The 18,005-nt window shown below is 37.7% G+C and overlaps 1 protein-coding gene across 1 annotated transcript in view; it reads right to left on the bottom strand.

Moving 5' to 3' along the window:
* The window catches only part of CNTNAP2 (contactin associated protein 2), a 1,739,191-nt gene that overhangs the window by 1,025,998 nt on the left and 695,188 nt on the right, over positions 1 to 18,005 (bottom strand). The window lies entirely within an intron of this gene.

Raw genomic sequence — 18,005 nt, forward strand, 5'->3', positions numbered from 1 at the left:
GGCAACCCTCAGTTTGTTTCCTGAGATTAAGAATTTCTCATATCAGTGAGGTCATATGATACATGTCTTTCTCTGATTGACCTATTTTACTCAGCATAACACCCTCCAGTTCCATCCACATCATTGCAAATGGCAAGATTTCATTCCCTTTGATGGCTGCATAATATTCCATTGTATATATATATACCACATCTTCTTTATCCATTCATCTGTCGATGGACATCTTGGCTCTTTCCACAGTTTGGCTATTGTGGACATTGCTGCTATAAACATCGGGGTGCATGTACCCCTTCGGATCCCTACATTTGTATCTCTGGGGTAAATACCCAGTAGTGCAATTGTTGGGTCATAGGGCAGCTCTATTTTCAACTTTTTGAGGAACCTCCATACTGTTTTCCAGAGTGGTTGCACCAGCTCGCATTCCCACCAATAGTGTAGGAGGGTTCCCCTTTCTCCACATCCTCACCAACTTCTGTCGTTTCCTGACTTGTTAATTTTAGCCATTCTGACTGGTGTGAGGTGGTATCTCATTGAGGTTTTGATTTGGATTTCCCTGATGCCGAGCGATGTTGTACTTCTTGCTTTTTAAAAATCTCCTCTACATTACCTTCCCATGCCACCATTAGACATCTGAACTTTTTCTCAACATCAGATAAAAACAACTGAATACATTGTGAAAGTAGCCTTTCTACCTTTTATTGGCATGAACACATTTACAGAGTTTACGAGTTGATCAGAAATGTGTCCATTCCATATTTCTCATTTAGAGGATTCTGTCAAATCAAAAGAGTGATTTCCCATGAGCCTTATTTACATTGAGAAGTTCACCTTGTTGATGTTTTTTCAACAGAGAACAAATGGATTTTCTTCAGGCATGGCTATCATTCATTCAGGAAACATTTGTAAAATATCTATACCATAATAAGTATAGAATAATAGGGGGGACATAAGATGTCTAAAGCCATAGACACTACACTCAAAACAATCACAATCTAATAATAGGGAAAATGTTGGTATAAAATTCTAATTCAAGGAAGATTTAAAGCAATAGACCATCATAATTTAGAAGATATAAGTCAAATAAATGAGAAATATGTTTGTTACATTTTAAACATCAGCTGTTTTAATTTCATACAAACATTCTAGCTCTTTCTATATTAGATAACTTGAGTTTTTGTAATGTCGTATTCCACGTGACATCCTTTTTTATATTTGTTTATATGATCTCTTAAACACTGAAATAAAAATTTTAAGAAAACTGCCCTTTTTTAATCACAAAAAAAACACAACATAAGCACCATATTACATGGCTAATTTATTCTCTTTTTGACCTGAGGCTTTGAATTTGCTTCTATATAAAAATAAAAGTTCTACCTTTAAAAAAATTATTTTGTAACATTTTTTAAACACATAAAATTGATAAGAAACAAAAAAAAGACATGCTTTTGATAAAAAGTACATAGCAGCTTTGAAGCAGAAGGCTCTGGTTTTCTCTCACACACATGGCACAATGCTGAATTTGTGGTTGCAAGGTTTGTTACCTGATGGACACTCTTTGGTCACACTCCAGCCTCCAAAACACAAAATGTGCAATGTAAGACCTAGTAATATAGGGCTCAGACTGAAATATTTCCTCAGGATTAAAACTATTTTGTATAACATTTAGATGTCCCAACAATCTACATGAGGATAAAACTTAATCTATAACATTGAACAATTTTGTGTTTGAAAATTGGGATGGCCTTCAGAGGCTATCCGGTTGCGCCCTCTGGGATTTCCCTCATCCTAGCTGCATCTACCTTTTCAGAATGGGCCACTCCTTTAAGCCTTCACTGAATGTCAGGTCATGAATGTTAACACTGAGAGCATCTTCTGTGTATCTTATTGACAAAATTTGATCAAGAAAAACAGCAAAAGATTTCTTTTTAGGTATTTTTCTAGCCAGGCTGTAGCTTTACAAAGATGCCACAAATCTAATTTATTAAACTGCGGCTGAATTTTAATACCACTGGTGGTTGTTCTGCCTCCAAAAGTAATATGGGTGAGCATCCCTGATCAAAATCACCGGAATTAAATCCTTACAGCATTTAATCTAAAATTTATCTTAAATATTACTCAATAAAAGCCACCAAACAATTTTAACTTGAGGATATGCTTGCTGTAGTGCTTGGTGACGATATATAAATATTAACAACAACAATACCAAGTAACTCTGGGAACTCTATCTCTGAGACATTTGTAGTCTTTTGAGGCCTGAAAGAAAACACTCTTCTGTGTTTCCCCTCTACTTCAAAACTTCACTCTGACACCAGATACGTGAGTTTTCCCACACATCAAGAAACCCTCTGATTCTCCGTGGACACTAGCTGGAGGTCCCATAATTTAACTCAACTCTGACACGATCTACATGGAGAGTCAGATCCCACAGGTCAGGGGAGGGGTCGCACAAGACCACCCCACTTCAGATGCTGATCTCAAGTCTCATTTGTCCCTTCTGCTTCTGGCAGACCAGCTAAAAATAGGTTCCCATGACCCCATTCTCAAGTCTGATCATTTGCTAGAATGGCTCACAGAACTCAGAAAACCAGTTTACTTACTAGATTACTGGTTTATCATAAAAGGATACAACTCAGCAATGGCCAGACCAAAGAGATGCACAGAGCAAGGTATGCGGGAAGGGTTTCCACACCTTCTCCGGGGGTGCCACCTCCCCAGGTCCTCTACATATTCACCAGCCCAAAATACCTCCCAACCTCAACTTCAGATATTTTTTTTTTTTTTTTTTTGAGAGAGAGAGAATGAGAGACAGAGAGCATGAGAGGGGGGAGGGTCAGAGAGAGAAACAGACTCCCTGCCGAGCAGGGAGCCCGATGCGGGACTCGATCCTGGGACTCCAGGATCATGACCTGAGCCGAAGGCAGTCGCTTAACCAACTGAGCCACCCAGGCGCCCCAACTTCAGATATTTTTATGGAGGTCTCATTATGCAAGCAAAATCATTAAATCATTGGCCATTGATGATTAAACTCTCCAGAGATCAGGATGGTTCCACCGCTAACCAGCCCCTCCTTTTTGCGATTATCTAGGGGCTTTCCAAAAATCACCTCAAGCATAAATTCTGGTGTGGTTCAAAGGAGCTTATTATGAATAACAACAACAACAAAAAATACCCATTTCATCTTTATTGCACTTATCACTTAGGAAACTGCAAGGATTTGAGGAGCTGTGTGCCAGGAATGATGGACAAAGACAAAAAAACGTATTTCTTATAAGTTACATTAGCACAGGCCTAAAATAATATGAAAAACATGCAAAATGCAATATTAAAAGAAACTACAAAAGTGCATGATACAGGTAATAATTTCAGTAATATTTGGAGCTCTATGAAAACCATGCAAGCAGAAAAAAGAAACAGACTTCAGCTGGACAGGAGGGCATAACGGTGTCTGGGAGATGGAGATAGAGATAAATGGAGGAGGACACAGCAGAGAACAGGTTATTCCTGGCACAGAGAAGGAACTCAGGTCTAGGGCTTAAGACACCCAGGGCCTAGATGTAGTTATGCTGAAATTTTGTTCTGAAGAGGTACTTCTCTAGGTCTCATTTTTTTTTTTCATTCTTTCTCCCCACGTCTTTATCCAAAAAAAGGCTTGGCTAACTTATTTGCACAATCCATTTTAGATCTAATATTGTGGACTCTCTAAAAACATGAACATTTTTTATATTCAAAATTAGGTATTAGAAGATATAAGTCTGACTGAAAGGAAGTGTGCATATTGGAAAATCATGGTTGTTTTAGCAAGTTCTGTCTAATTTTGGACAAAAGAATCTAGCATGCATTTTCTAAAAGAAATGACAATTAGAGCCACATTCAGGAGATCGTAGGTGGTGGAAGATTGTATTGGGGGCAAAAAGACTAGCAACAAGGAATTTAAGGGTCAATGCCAATGTGGTAGTAAGGGGAAATAAGAAAAATGAAAGATGGATACGATATTTCAAAAGAACAATTGGTAACATTTTGAAAGAAGGGAACAGGAGAAAAGATATAAACTAACCTATTCCAAGGTATTAACATCTAGGCATTAATGACAGAAAAAAGGGGGATAAAATGGTAAATATGTATTCTTCCCCTCCTGAGTAAACCTCTTTTTCTCTAACAGCATCTACACTTTCTTTAAAATGTTACCCACTGTCCACTCTTAACCCACCAGAATCAAGAGAGGAAGATGCCACACTACAGCCCCAGGGGTGGGCACCTAATGTAATGAGACTTAACTTTAGCACTTGTGCTGGAATGATTCATTCATACATCCATTCACTGGGGAAATAGCTAAGAGCCTCTATGCACAATATATTGTTCAAATCACTGGGGTTACAGGAGTAAACAATACAGAGTTTTCAGTTTTCATGGCATTTATGTATTAAAGTACATAGTGGGGCAGCTAATAAATAATAAATATTTAATGAATATATGTGTGTGTATATATATTACTGACACCATATGACATAATATGTATATGTTGTTACATATTAAATTACATATATAGTATACACATACTGAGCATACTTTGCGTGTTTGGGGACAGTAAGGAAGCCAGTGCTTCTGGAACATAGTGAAGAAAGGAAGAACAGGGTAAAAGATGTTGGAGAGATGGAGGAGAAAGGGCCTGTAAACCATGACCATGTTGTAGATTTCATTTTAAGTGTACCAGAAGGAAATCCATTGGAGAGTTTTAAACAAAAAAATTACACATCTTACCATTGGTAAGACCAGGGCCACTAACACCCCCTCCCTGTATACACTGAAGTTCCTAGGAAAACAGAAGACAACAGCATAATGTAAATTACAGAATCGTATTGGGTAGAATGATGTGGTGACCAGTATTCCCGAGGGGTGGGGTGCTGCAGGGAGAAGTGAAGAAGAGTGGTGCAGAGGTGAGTCCAGAAGAGACAGGAAATTTACTACAGCCTGGATCCCAAATGCACCACATGTGAGGACATAAAACAAAACAGAACCCAGAACTACTGGGAACGAGGCTCTCCTTCCACTAAGCTCCTGCTGGTCATTCTGCTATTATAAAGTGATGGATGTCAGAAAAAGACAAAGTAGGCACATCCGCAGAAATACGATTCCAGCATCTAAATGCAGAACATACTGAAGAAAACCTCTGGGCTTTTTGATTATTTGCCTTGTTTCCTCATTTTTTCTGATTTTTTTTAAGCAACTGAATAAATACATACAAACACAAAGATATCTGAATGGAAAGATAATTAGTGAAGATTTAGATACATTGCATTTGAGATTTCACCATCACACTGAAAGGTCACATCGAGATTTTGAGATGTTTAAAGTAGTTGTGTTTTATTGAAGTTGAGCTTCGCAGACAGGGCACATGTATTATTTATGAACAAATGCATGTCATATGGTATTTTCTTCAGTGTTCACAGCATCAATAAATTGTGTGTTTTGTACTTTTCATTTCCAAGCATACAGAGATTTAAGACATTATTTTAATTGAAGTTTAAAACATTTCAAAAGAAGGGGGAGCCTGGGTGGCTCAGTCGGTTGAGCGACTGCCTTCGGCTCGGGTCATGATCCCAGGGTCCTGGGATCGAGTCCCACATCGGGCTCCCTGCTCTGCGGGGAGCCTGCTTCTCCCTCTCCCACTCCCCCTGCTTGTGTTCTCTCTCTCGCTGTGTCTCTCTCTGTCAAATAAATAAAATCTTTAAAAAAAAAAAAAAATTTCAAAAGAAGAGTGTAGGTGTTACCAATCACTGCCTTGAATATAAAGGCATAAATATACGTGAAATGTCTCCTTTTATACAGCAGTATTTGGAAAACTTAAATACAGAAAGAGGTGCAACCAATGATTTAATAAAAACAACATCTAATATTTATATATAATTTTATTATTTAAAGAGTCCTAGTACATGCTGTATTGTTTGTGCCTCATAAAAACTCTCAAGTTTGGTAGGGATGAGCTTTTTTCAAATCAGGAAACAGTCTCAGAGAACTTACTGGATGTCAAACAGCTTAGTAAGGGCAAGCTGGGCAAAGTAACAAGCTTGGCAGGCATCCCCACACTGACTTTTGTTTGAGAATAAAATTTTCATTTGGGAATAAAGGATTTTCTTCTTAGGCACAACACATTTTATTTTTGATATTTGATACTGCATATTTGAATATCAAATTTAAAGTTTGATAATTCTTATCATACCACATTCTGGATGTACATTTGATTTCTGGCTCATTTATTATACAGCATATTTGCCTACATACTCTTATTTCTTTCTTCAATTTTAGTTCCACAAACTTTGACAAAATTAGTATTTTCTTTTCTTACACATTTTCCCCAAAACATGCTCCCATTTTGGTAATTAGCAAAAGCTCCTCTGCAGCTTTTAATAGAAATAATTAAAAAGTTTGAATGCCATTGTTTACTAAAAGGAAAGAAAGGCTGGTCTGCTCCAGGGCATATCTTATATTAGTAGCAATGAGTACACAGCTACAGGTCTTGAAAAGAAGCTTTTCTTTTCACATAATTTGACTCTTTGACATCCAATTGTGGTTTTTCAGATAGATGTGAAAAGAAAGAATAAACAAGGTAAAACATTCAGCTGATATTTATAAAATCTTTAAGAACTGGAAATCTGCATGAAAAATTGAAAAATTAAAATGAATTTAAATCTTTCTTCAAACAATAGACTTTAAAATTCAACCTTCATTTCGAAAAATGTCACACAATAATACATGTTTTGTGGATACATGAAAACCGACAAATTCATCATTGTTAAGACTGAAAAATCAATCATAGGAGCTTGTGAATTATTTGTCATTGCTATTAAATCTCTACTGGCTGTGAGTTGTATATATGCTTAGAAGGATAGGGTTTTGGGTTTTTCTTTGTTTTTATTTGTTTATTTGTAACTAACATATAGCATTTACGTAACTCAGAAGGCTTTAAGTTTAGTAAAGCTAAGGGCAATATAACTTGAAACCTGTGCGGCTACTTGAGAGTAAATGCCCTATAAATTACTAAACTTTATAGCAGAGGTGGTGGGGGCAGGGGTGAAACAGGTGATGGGGATTAAGGAGGGCAATGGTCATGATGAGCACCCTGAGGCCTACAGAATTACTGAATCACTATATTGTACAACACCTGAAACTAATATAACACTGTTAACTGGAATTAAAAGAAAAACTTAAAAATAAAATAAACTACAGCAAAGAGTTAGAATTTTTTTATGATTTATTTATTTATCAGAGAGAGAGACCGACAGAGAGCACAAGCAGGGGGAGCAGCAGGCAGAGGGAGAAGCCGGCTCCCCACTGAGCAAGGAGCCCAACGCAGGACTCGATCCCAGGACCCTGGGATCATGACCTGAGCCGAAGGCAGACGCTTAACCAACTAAGCCACCAGGTGTCCCAAGAGTCAGAATTTTTAAAAACAAATTGTGAATTACTCAGAATGCCAATTTTATAATCTAAGTATCGCTAAAGTTTTAATAACTAAAAATTTCCCACCATGTGGCACTAAACATTTATTCTAGCTGAAACAAGAGTCCAGATGGCCTAACACAGGAAAGGCACACCTTTTCTGTAAAATACCAAACAGTTACTATATTACGCTTAGCAGGCCGCATACCTCTCAGTTCCATATCCTTTTTGTTTTAACACTTGAAAAATGTAAAAACCATCATAGCTCACAGACTTTAAAAGAACAGAGACCAGAGTTAGCCCACAGGCTGTAGCTTGCCAACCCTAGGTCTAAGAATCTTTCAAATTGATAAATCCTCCCCTTAACTCCAAAAGGATGCAAAAGTCTAAAATCACTGAAAAACTTTTCAGCCACTTGGCATTTAAAAACCAATAAACTTTGGGAAAGCATTTTGTCATCCCTTGAAGCATATAATTTATCACTGGAGGAAAATATATAGGGATTTAGAAGTATGCTGTGTGTGAGGCATGAACTAACATTTCCCTCAAATTCACTATTACGGGGTCTGAAGTGTAACTTATGAAGTATTTTATGAAGAGAATAAATATATTTGGTCCTCACTAAAACCTCACCTTTCAAGAAACCTAAAATAAGGGATCACAAGCTTCTATAGCAAATGAGTGAGAATGTACATCTTAGGGCAAAGGTTTTGCTTAAGACTGAAAAAAATGTGTGTCTGAAACACACAGCTATTGTGTAAGTGAGCCTAGGAGGATTTCTTAGTGCTATGAACAAGTCTCCTAGGTGGGAAATTATGTGAGAAAAAAAACAACACATGAATATTTCCTAATGTGAGAGATCTTAATTTCTTAAAATATAAAATATCTCTGCTGCAACAGAAACACACATTGATTTTTTTCCTTAAGTTGATGTCATAAACCTGTGATAACTATAGTCACTTTTCTTTAAGTAGAATTTTATTTCTTGCTGGATTTTAAATTTTATTTTCCCCATGCTAACAATTTATATCAAAATATAGAAACAGATCTTCCATTTTGCAGCCTTGATGTGAGTCTCCAGGCCTGGTTACACTGCATGCTGAGGCAGGAAGAAAAAAAGTACTTTCATAAAATACTGCATCTGTTACACTCCAGATCTGGCTTTGTCACCTGAACTTCCTTGTCATGATTTTTATCTGGCTGTACAAACATGTCTGGCAAGACTCAGCTCAGATAGCACTTCCTGAAGTTAAGGATAGTCCCTGACCCTCACTCTTCAATCCCCCAGTATTCTGCAGGGGTCCTCATAACATCCTGTACTTATTCTCTTCACTCAATTGAAATTACTTCATTGTGTATTTAATCATCCACCTAATGACTATTTCAGAAGTATTTAAGCCAGCTTTGAAGTCTGTGATCAAACCTCTGGTCCACCACTATATCTGATGCACCTACACAATGGTTGGTGTTCAATGAGTTATCCATTTACTGCCTGATTAAATGAATGAATAAAAATGAGCATTCCCTAACTCCCACCTGTTTACATTTCATAGCTCTTGTTATTTCTGGATGTACCAAAGGCCAGTTCAGTAACCATTCATAGTAAATAAACCACATTTGAGAATATCCTACAGAAGAAAAAGAAAAAGCATGCTAGTCTGATTCAAGACACTAAGCAAATCAATAGAGTTTTCCCAGAGGTACGGGGATATCATTATAAGTATGTAAAGTGTCCAGGAGTCACAGAGATCATGCAGAAAAAAGGAAATGGTCATGCAAAAATCCTGTCAAAATCAGGGGATAAATGCTAGGAGAAATATGAAAATTAACACATACCCACCCACATCAAATATCAGATGTTCACACAGGTAATTCACTTGAACTCTGCTAAAAACATACTCTTTTTGGATTATAAAACCACGGCAACATGTTGTGTGGCAAATGCCAAAACATTCTCTTTATATGTGAGCAGTAATATTTTCTCTGGACACTTCTGCTCTTGACTCAATTAGAGAGATCTTATCTTTTTCATTTTGCCAAAGTTAAAACAAAGTTTAGAAGTATTTTACTAGAAGAACCATTAATTAATTAAGAATCATGGCGTAAAAACAATAATATAATTCAGAAAAACAAAGGTAACATAAGGTAAAATGTTTTAAAATCTAGTTCTTTCATTTCTCTCTCTTTATTTCTTATGGAGATCACATGATGATGGTATTCTATACCATCCTTTGTGCTAAACTGCTCTCAGCCTACCCAAAAGACTCTGTCCTTTTTGATGGCTTAATTTTCTCCCATAGTTTATTCCTGAGATACTGGCTCCCTCTCTCCCTCTTGTCTTATCTTTCCTTTCTTCCTTCTTCCTTTCCTCCTCCACTCCTTCTCTCCTTCCCTCCAGTGGTTTAATGTAACACATGATTCTTTCTTGCTCACACTGCAATTCAGTATGAATGGATGGGAGCAGAGGGCTTGGCTCCACCTCGTCATTCAGAGACCCATCATCAACATCTGGTTGTCAAGGCCACCACAGAAACAAAAGAGAAAGTATGGAGGAATATACAGGTGGGGTTAGGACCAGATTTAGAAGCAGAGGATATCACTTCTGCACATACTCCACTGGTCATGTTTCCTACCGGCCTTACTTAACCTTTGTGTGGAAGAGACTAGAAAATAGAACACAAAAGCAGGACAGCTTTGATTAAATGCATAACAATGTCACCGCCACATAGGTGTTACATGATGTTCATGCATTTCTGAAATTTTATGTTTACCTATATCATAGCACTTATTACACTGAATAGTAAAATTGTATATGATCACTTGTTGGTCTCCCGATAAACTACAAACTATGTAGGCACTGATAAGGCTTTTTTTTTAAATTGAGGTATAATTTACAAAGGTAAATTGCAAAGATCTAAGTAAAGACTTTGATCAGTTTTGAGAAATGCATTCACCCAGGCAATCCCCTCCCCATCAAGATATAAAACATTTCTATTAACCCAGAATCCTCTCTGTTGGTGTCCACAGTCAACACCCACCTTAGTTAACAGCACTCCCAACCCTAATGGAAACACTTTTCCAATTTCCATCAAAAGAGGTTAATTTTGCCTTTTCTTGAACTTCTTATTAAGGTGATCAAACCCACTTTCACTCAAAATAACATTAAGATTCTGACATGCTTTTGTATGTACCCATGTTTTATTTCTTTTCATTGCTGAGTAGTATTTTATTGTATAAATATACCACAGTTTATTTAGCCAGTTTCTGTTAAGAGACTCCAGGGCAGTTCCCAGTTTTTTACTATTATGAATGAAACTGCTGTGAGCATCTGTATAAAATGCACAGGGGGAGAATTTCTGACTCACAAAGTAGATACATGCTTAAATTTTTAAGAAATTGCCAAACTTTTTCTTCACGTTTGTAACATCAGACATGTAGTTTAAATTGCATCAGAGAAATCTCTGCTGTATATTCCTTTTTCTCCTCTCTACTGTATATTCCATATAACTTAAGTTCATTATTTTATGCATCTATATTAATTTTTCTCCCCAAACTTCCCTAAATTTTGTCTTCATCCTACATGTCAAGCCATAAAAAAGGATGAAAATAGATAAATGCTACCGGTTGTCTTTTTTGATTTTTTTGTCAATATTTGAAATAAATACACAAAGTAAGAAAAACAAACCAATGTTATCAAGCTTAACAATGTTCAAATAGAGCATAACTGACAGAAGTCTGGAGATGGAAATGTCTGAAAGAATGCAGAAGAAAGATACAATGGATAAAATCCATGTCCTTCATGTAATGAGTCAGGAGACATTTCCAAAGCTCCATAGAACAGCAAACCCACTTACTAGTATTAGAACCAACAAAATTAACAAAGAGATAATTTAAAATATTTGACATTATTTCTAAAAGCAGGTTAGATATCGGAAAAAGTTAGCTAACTACAAATTGATCTATCAAGAAGTCAGTAGTCAATAGGTAATTTCTAAGTAGAGATGGGAACAAAATGCTATGTGAGTAAACAGGGAGAGGAGAACCAGAGAAGATACTGGGATGGGAACTTTTGCTATTTAAATGAAATTCTTTTTGTAATATTTGATTTAAAATATTTATCCATATACTACTTTGACAAAGACAAACCACAATATTTTTCTGTGGGGTTGTATCTAAAACTTTGGCTTTAAGATTCCTGGCATACTATACAGATGGAGACACAATCAGGTGTGAGGTTCATCTTGTCTGTAAAAATAAAATCTAACTAGCTGCTTAAAGAAGTGTAAGACTCCTGGTACTGAGCCCAGAAAGAAATTTCTCAAATGAGTCCTCTTGTAAAAGGAATCATGCTACACAATAAACAAAGTGTTCTGTGACAAATGTATAAGAAGATAACAAATCTCATAGGAGGTTTCTTACAGTTTCCTTCAATGTAACCCCATGGAAAAATGCCAAAACACAATTCAGTAAACAAAATTTTACAATGGTAATCAAGACTTTCAATGCAGGTATTCGGCTCTCTGCCGACTGGCTTAATCTAGAAATAGTTCAGAGTATCTAGAGGAATGAATGGATTGCTTTGCCTTCAGATTATCCTCTGTAAATACTGCTTTTCTCAGGTATTTGATGTTTCAATGGCAATGAATTTGAAAATACACTTGGAAGTACCCAGAGTATATCTCTTTCTAAATGTGGAACCAAATGTTTTCATAAACATAAAATCAAGTATTATTCAGGGTGAAGATCAGTATTAGCAAAGTAAATTACGACGTAGGAAACAAAGGCAAAAGAAAAAAATTAAATTTCCTTACTGTCTACAGCCTCTTGACCAAGTCCCTGAAACTATTAGTCCGACCCTGCAGGATCCTGTGTCTTCTTTAACATATAAAAATTCTTTTGTAAACTACCTTTAACTCTTGACACACACCCCGCAACATACATGCTAGGAATCATCCTCCAAGCATATGGTCCACTGATACACATCAGAAGGGTCTCATGACTAGTATTTTATTAGACTGTAATAAATGATCTTTTACCAACAATAGCTAGCCCCTCAAGGTCCTGGAAACCTTGCTTCCAAAATTTAGAGACTTAGGCTATCTCCCTAACCCCCTCCCAACTTGAAAGTATATAATCAGCCACCTGTCACGACCCCAGTGCAGCTCCTTCTGCCCATAGACCCTGTTCCTGTGCTTTAATAAAAACACCTTTTTGCACTGAAGAGGTCTCAAGAATTCTTTCTTGGCCGTCAGCTGTGAACCCCAACATTTCCTACATCATAAGAACATTTGCCATCTTAACATTTGTTGCTTGTTAGTGCTGGGAAGTCCCATTCCAGTATCACCTGCCCAGTGTCACGGATTATCGCCTCCTGGTGACTGGAGACATCTCATAATTTTGTGGGAGACCAAAGACACCATTTTAACCACACCATCCTTACCGCCTGTGCAGCAAAGGTCTTTGCTTTCTTAGACTAATTTTGGGAGTAAACTTCTGGATCAGGGGGGTGTACCACCTATGCCCTTTTTTTTTTTTGGTCAGAGAGAGAGAGAGGGAGAGCACAAACAGGGGAAGCAGCAGGCAGAGGGAGAAGCAGGCTCCCTGCTGAGCAAGGAGCATGATGTGATTAGGGGCTCAATCCCAGGACCCTGGGATCATGACCTGAGCCAAAGGCAGACAGTTAACCGACTGAGCCACCCAGGCATCCCAACCTACGCCCTCTTTGGATGCATCTTACATCTTTGGTTAAGCCATTAAGGCTTATTGGTTTTGAGTCACTATTAGACCTACTCGTCCGTCCATGGCCAGATGACTGATCCTTTAAATTAACTATGTTTGAAAGAAAAATAAACTTTACAAAGAGCTCTCAACTGTCTTATTAGTATAATGGTCAAGGGACTCCCTTGACCAAATAAAATCACAGAAATTAGATTTAAATCGAAATAAATGCCCATATGTAATGTACATTTCCTTTAAACTCTGACCTCATTTGTCTGTTTTAACTTAGCTTTTCCTATTATTTACCTGGAACACTCGGGCCTAACCTCTAGGTTCAAAGTATACAGGTTACTCCTGTAAATGTTGAAAGCCAGGAAATAAATTTAACTAAAGCACCTGAGAATGGCCATAGGCTTGCTTTGCTCCTACCATCCAGGGATTGGTAATACCAGCTTCAGGCATTCTTATGAGATGTCCTTTGCAGGTATTATCCTAGACCCCCCACTGCAAAAGAATTTGTGTCTCCTGAATGGAAGCAAAATCTCTTAAATTATAAAGACCTTTTACCTCCACTTTGAAAAGATCCTACCAATTTTAGAGATTAAAAAGACTAATGACTATTCACAAAACTCCTTCACAAGGAACAGAACCAAAAATTTCTCCTAGACCCTCCTACAAATGATCTGTGAAGGGCCAATATTCAAGGACTGGTAGAAGCTGATGTGGGAATCAAAGGCAGAAGGAAATGTAGACAAAATTAAATTTCCTTATAACCAGCGGCCCATGGACAAATACTTAAGGCAGGCAGAATATAACCTCCCAACTGTCTTATGTTAATGCTTTGCTAGAAGGAAAAACAACCCTAGCTTGACAATAGCTAGGCCTCCAGGATCCTATGAGTCTTCTTTAGCATATGAAAGTCTTTTTGAAAAACTTCTCTTGTCTTTACCGCCCTCAACTCCGTAGTGTATAATCAGTTGCTCCTCACAATCCAGGGCAGCACTTTCTGCCCACGGGTCCTGTCCCCGAGCTATAATAAAACACCTTTTTGCACCAAAGATGTCTCAAGAATTCTTTCTTAGCCGTCAGCTCCAAACCCCAAACTTTTCCACATCAGAAACCAAGGTTGAATTATGTACCCAAAAGAAGGTTTTTGTTAAAATGCTTTATACAGGTTTTACAAAGATAAAAATATTTTAATTCCATTTTAGTTAAAAATCTCCCCAATATAAAGAAGCATATTTAATTAAAAAGGCAGGCTAAACACCTGATATTCAGGCTGTAATCTTGTTCTTCTGAGAATTAAAAACAACTCTGTTTTACAAATCTTTACAAAACCAGAAATGCAACCCTAAAGCCAAAGCCTGCCTATCTTTATCAATCCCCAAACCCTGCCTATTCCTCTTACAGTGTTTCTGTATATTGGAAAAGATCAAGCTACTGGAACAAAACTGTACTGTACTTAGGAGAAAGAAAGGTGAATTTTAAATCGCAGTTACCCTGAAACTCTGGGGGAAAATTTTTTTGGCATTCTTTTCTGTACCTTGAAATGATAAATCTTATGTCTTTAAAATGTAAACACAGCTCACAATTGCCTGAAACTGAAGAAATAAAAGGGGAAAAAACTTTTTCCTTTTTTAAAGATTTTATTTATTTATCTGAGATAGAGAGTGAGAGCCAGGAGACAGAGGGAGAAGCAGGCCCCCTACTGAGCAGGGAGCCCCACGTAGGGCTTGATCACAGGACCCCAGATCATGAGGGAGCCAAAGGCAGATGCCCAACTGAGCCACCCAGGCGCCCCAGGAAAAGACTTTTTCAAAAAAGTACAAACTGCTAGAATGACTTCTGTGCCCAGACTCTAACACCTTTCATAACAGATATGCGCCAAATCTTCATCATGAAGAAAACTTGGATGCCCTCTCTCTGCCTTTGTCATGTAAATTTCTACCCTCCTCTTCTTTAGGACCTAAGAGCAGTTCTTTGCAATAGAATTGGGGAGAACTTTAGGGGGACGTTTTTTTACAACACACACACACTCTCTCTCTCTCTCTCTCTAGGGAGGTATTTGGGAACTAGGCCAGTAATGTCATTTCCATAAACAGAACAAAAGCTAGAAGATTGTTTGCATCTTGTCTGTGTATGTGTAACCATGCATGTTATGAAGGTGAGATACTTTCCTACCTCCAGATGGTATTGCTAAAATTGATTTGTAAAAGCACTCTAGTTGGTTTAAAGCAAGCGCTTATAGGAACTGGGCATTCCAAAACTCTGAAAGATAGAAACTAACCCAAAAGTTTTTTCAAGTTCACATGATCTGGGAAAATAGTTGGTACTAAAGGTAATTTAAGGTTGCTGGTTTAATTAAAATAAAACCGTCTTTACAGTTATGCGTTAATGTAAGACTTTTATTTTACCGGTGTTCAATGAAGGTCCAATGGGTTGTCTCTGTTGTCAAAGTTTGTCCAAAAAAAAAAAATTAAAAATTAGAATGGTTGACTTTGTCTAATGCATTAAGTTTTGTGGGTCATCTAGACATGATTGTCAAGAAAAAGTAAATTAAATAGTTATAAATAAAAGATTTATAGGGAAATTTCTGGGTGGCTTGCAAAATGTTTGGTAATCTGAAATTTTGGAGTTTTGTTTAGTTAGATGATGAGCTAATAAATTTGTTAAATATGATTTCCAAATAAGATAAAGAAAACATTAAGTACTAAGCACAGGTTTATCTACTTTTGTCTTATTGCAGAGAAACTAAAGATAAGTATGGGTCTGTAAACCTGGTTTGTGATTTATTATTTTTTTAATATTTTATTTATTTATCTGACAGAGAGAGAGAGCGCAAGCAGGGGAAGCACAGGTAGAGGGAGAGGGAGAAGCAGACTCTCCACCAAGCAGGGAGCCTGATGCGGGGCTCAATCCCAGGACCCCAGGATCACGACCTGAGCCAAAGGCAGACGCTTAACCAACTGAGCCACCCACATGCCCCGATTAATTATTTTTTTAAGATTTTAAGTAATCTCTACACCCAACGTGGGGCTCGAACTCACAACCCTGAGATCAAGAGTCACTTGCTCTACCAACTGAGCCAGCCAGGCGCCCCAGGTTTGTGCTTTATTTTAAAAAATTGCTACTATGGGGCGCCTGGGTGGCTCAGTTGGTTAAGCGACTGCCTTCGGCTCAGGTCATGATCCTGGAGTCCCTGGATCGAGTCCCGCATCGGGCTCCCTGCTCGGCAGGGAGTCTACTTCTCCCTCTGACCCTCCCCCCTCTCATGTGCTCTCTCTCATTCTCTCTCTCTCAAATAAATAAATAAAATCTTTAAAAAAAAATTGCTACTATGAAAAACGTGTTTCTAGAATCATAAAATGTATTCATTAATTTGCTAATCTAAAAAGGTACTGGTATGATATACTGCTCACAATTGCTTAGTTTTCACTAGAAACTAAGGTTTCTAAGAGTTAAGAATTCTAATAAATGTAATTATCAGAAATAAAGGAAACAACTGTACACAAGCAAAGTAAGATAATGTGTTTTGAGGAAAAATCATATGAGGAATGGGAATACGTTTTTGCTGAAGAAAGTAATATTGTCCTAATACATCAGGCCATTCGGGAATATGGAATAAGATACTTCTGTCTCCAATGAATGACAGCTGGTCTGAGAGAGCAGAGCCAGGGAGTATGATATTACTAAAACATGGAACTGGGGGTCTCTAAAAGAACAACTTAGACCCAAATGGGAAGGACCCTATCAAATTTTACTTAGTACTCCTACAGCTGTAAAACTAAGGGGAATACCAAGTCAGGTACACTTATCAAGAATTAAACTTGTTTCTGGTGAGTCCCCACAGGTTCCCATAGAAGAAACACCTGCCTACACCTGTGAACCTGTGAAAGATCTAAAGTTGCTGCTCCAAAGGACCAATAAATAAAGTTCAATGAAGCTTTTAAAGTCATTTATTTTTCTGGGTTTTCTCCTTATACAATCTCTAGCAAAAGCAAACGTCCCCAACTACCGTTTGCAGTAGGTTCAACATTATGCAGATAGCTTACAAAAAAGTCCTTGCTGGATTTGTGGCCTACTCCCTTTATCCAGCACTTCAGGTCTCCGTTGGTGGGCTTCTCCATTACAGGATACAGATTTACATTATTTACACCAATATATAAAAGATATGATATACCAACCAAGTACTAGCATGTATAGGGACATCTCTGTTACTAACAAAAATGTTTTTTGTTGGCCGGTGGTAAGTACTACATGGAATTCTCCAGGTCATGAAAGACCTTTTTCCTACCCTCAGACCATTGAAATCATAACTGAATATTCCAGCTCCAAAACTGAAGAAAAGAAAGCTATGTGGATAACAGTTAAACCCAGTAATAAGAGATATACTGATAATGGTTATTTTCAAATATGGGATGAATTTATGTGGTTTACTCCTACTATAAGCCAATTAAACCAATAGGTCCTCCTGTACTGGGAACAAAGAAATCATACCAATGATGCATGGCTTAATGCCACCCGCAAATTAGGGTGGCTCTCCCCAGAAGCTTGTGTGCATACTATTGTTCTACAATCAACCGACTGGTGTGCTACTGATCGGGTGACATGACCTGGCATCAGATGGCTAGCACCCAATGGAATTCACTGGCTATGTGGCACCAATTTGTAGCCACGGCCACCCCCTGGATTGACAGGGTGCTGAACCCTAGGCTTTCCCTGGATGCAAGGGAGATGGTGTAAAGAAACACCTATGCCAGCAAATTATCCCCACTTTACTGCTGGACACAATCAGCCTTTCATTAGTATGATCACCAGTTAGCCATTTTCTTTTTTTTTGCCCTAACTGG

Source organism: Leptonychotes weddellii, chromosome 12 (assembly GCF_054177405.1).
Source record: "Leptonychotes weddellii isolate Sample4059 chromosome 12, ASM5417740v2, whole genome shotgun sequence".
In the NCBI taxonomy this organism is placed as follows: domain Eukaryota; kingdom Metazoa; phylum Chordata; class Mammalia; order Carnivora; family Phocidae; genus Leptonychotes; species Leptonychotes weddellii.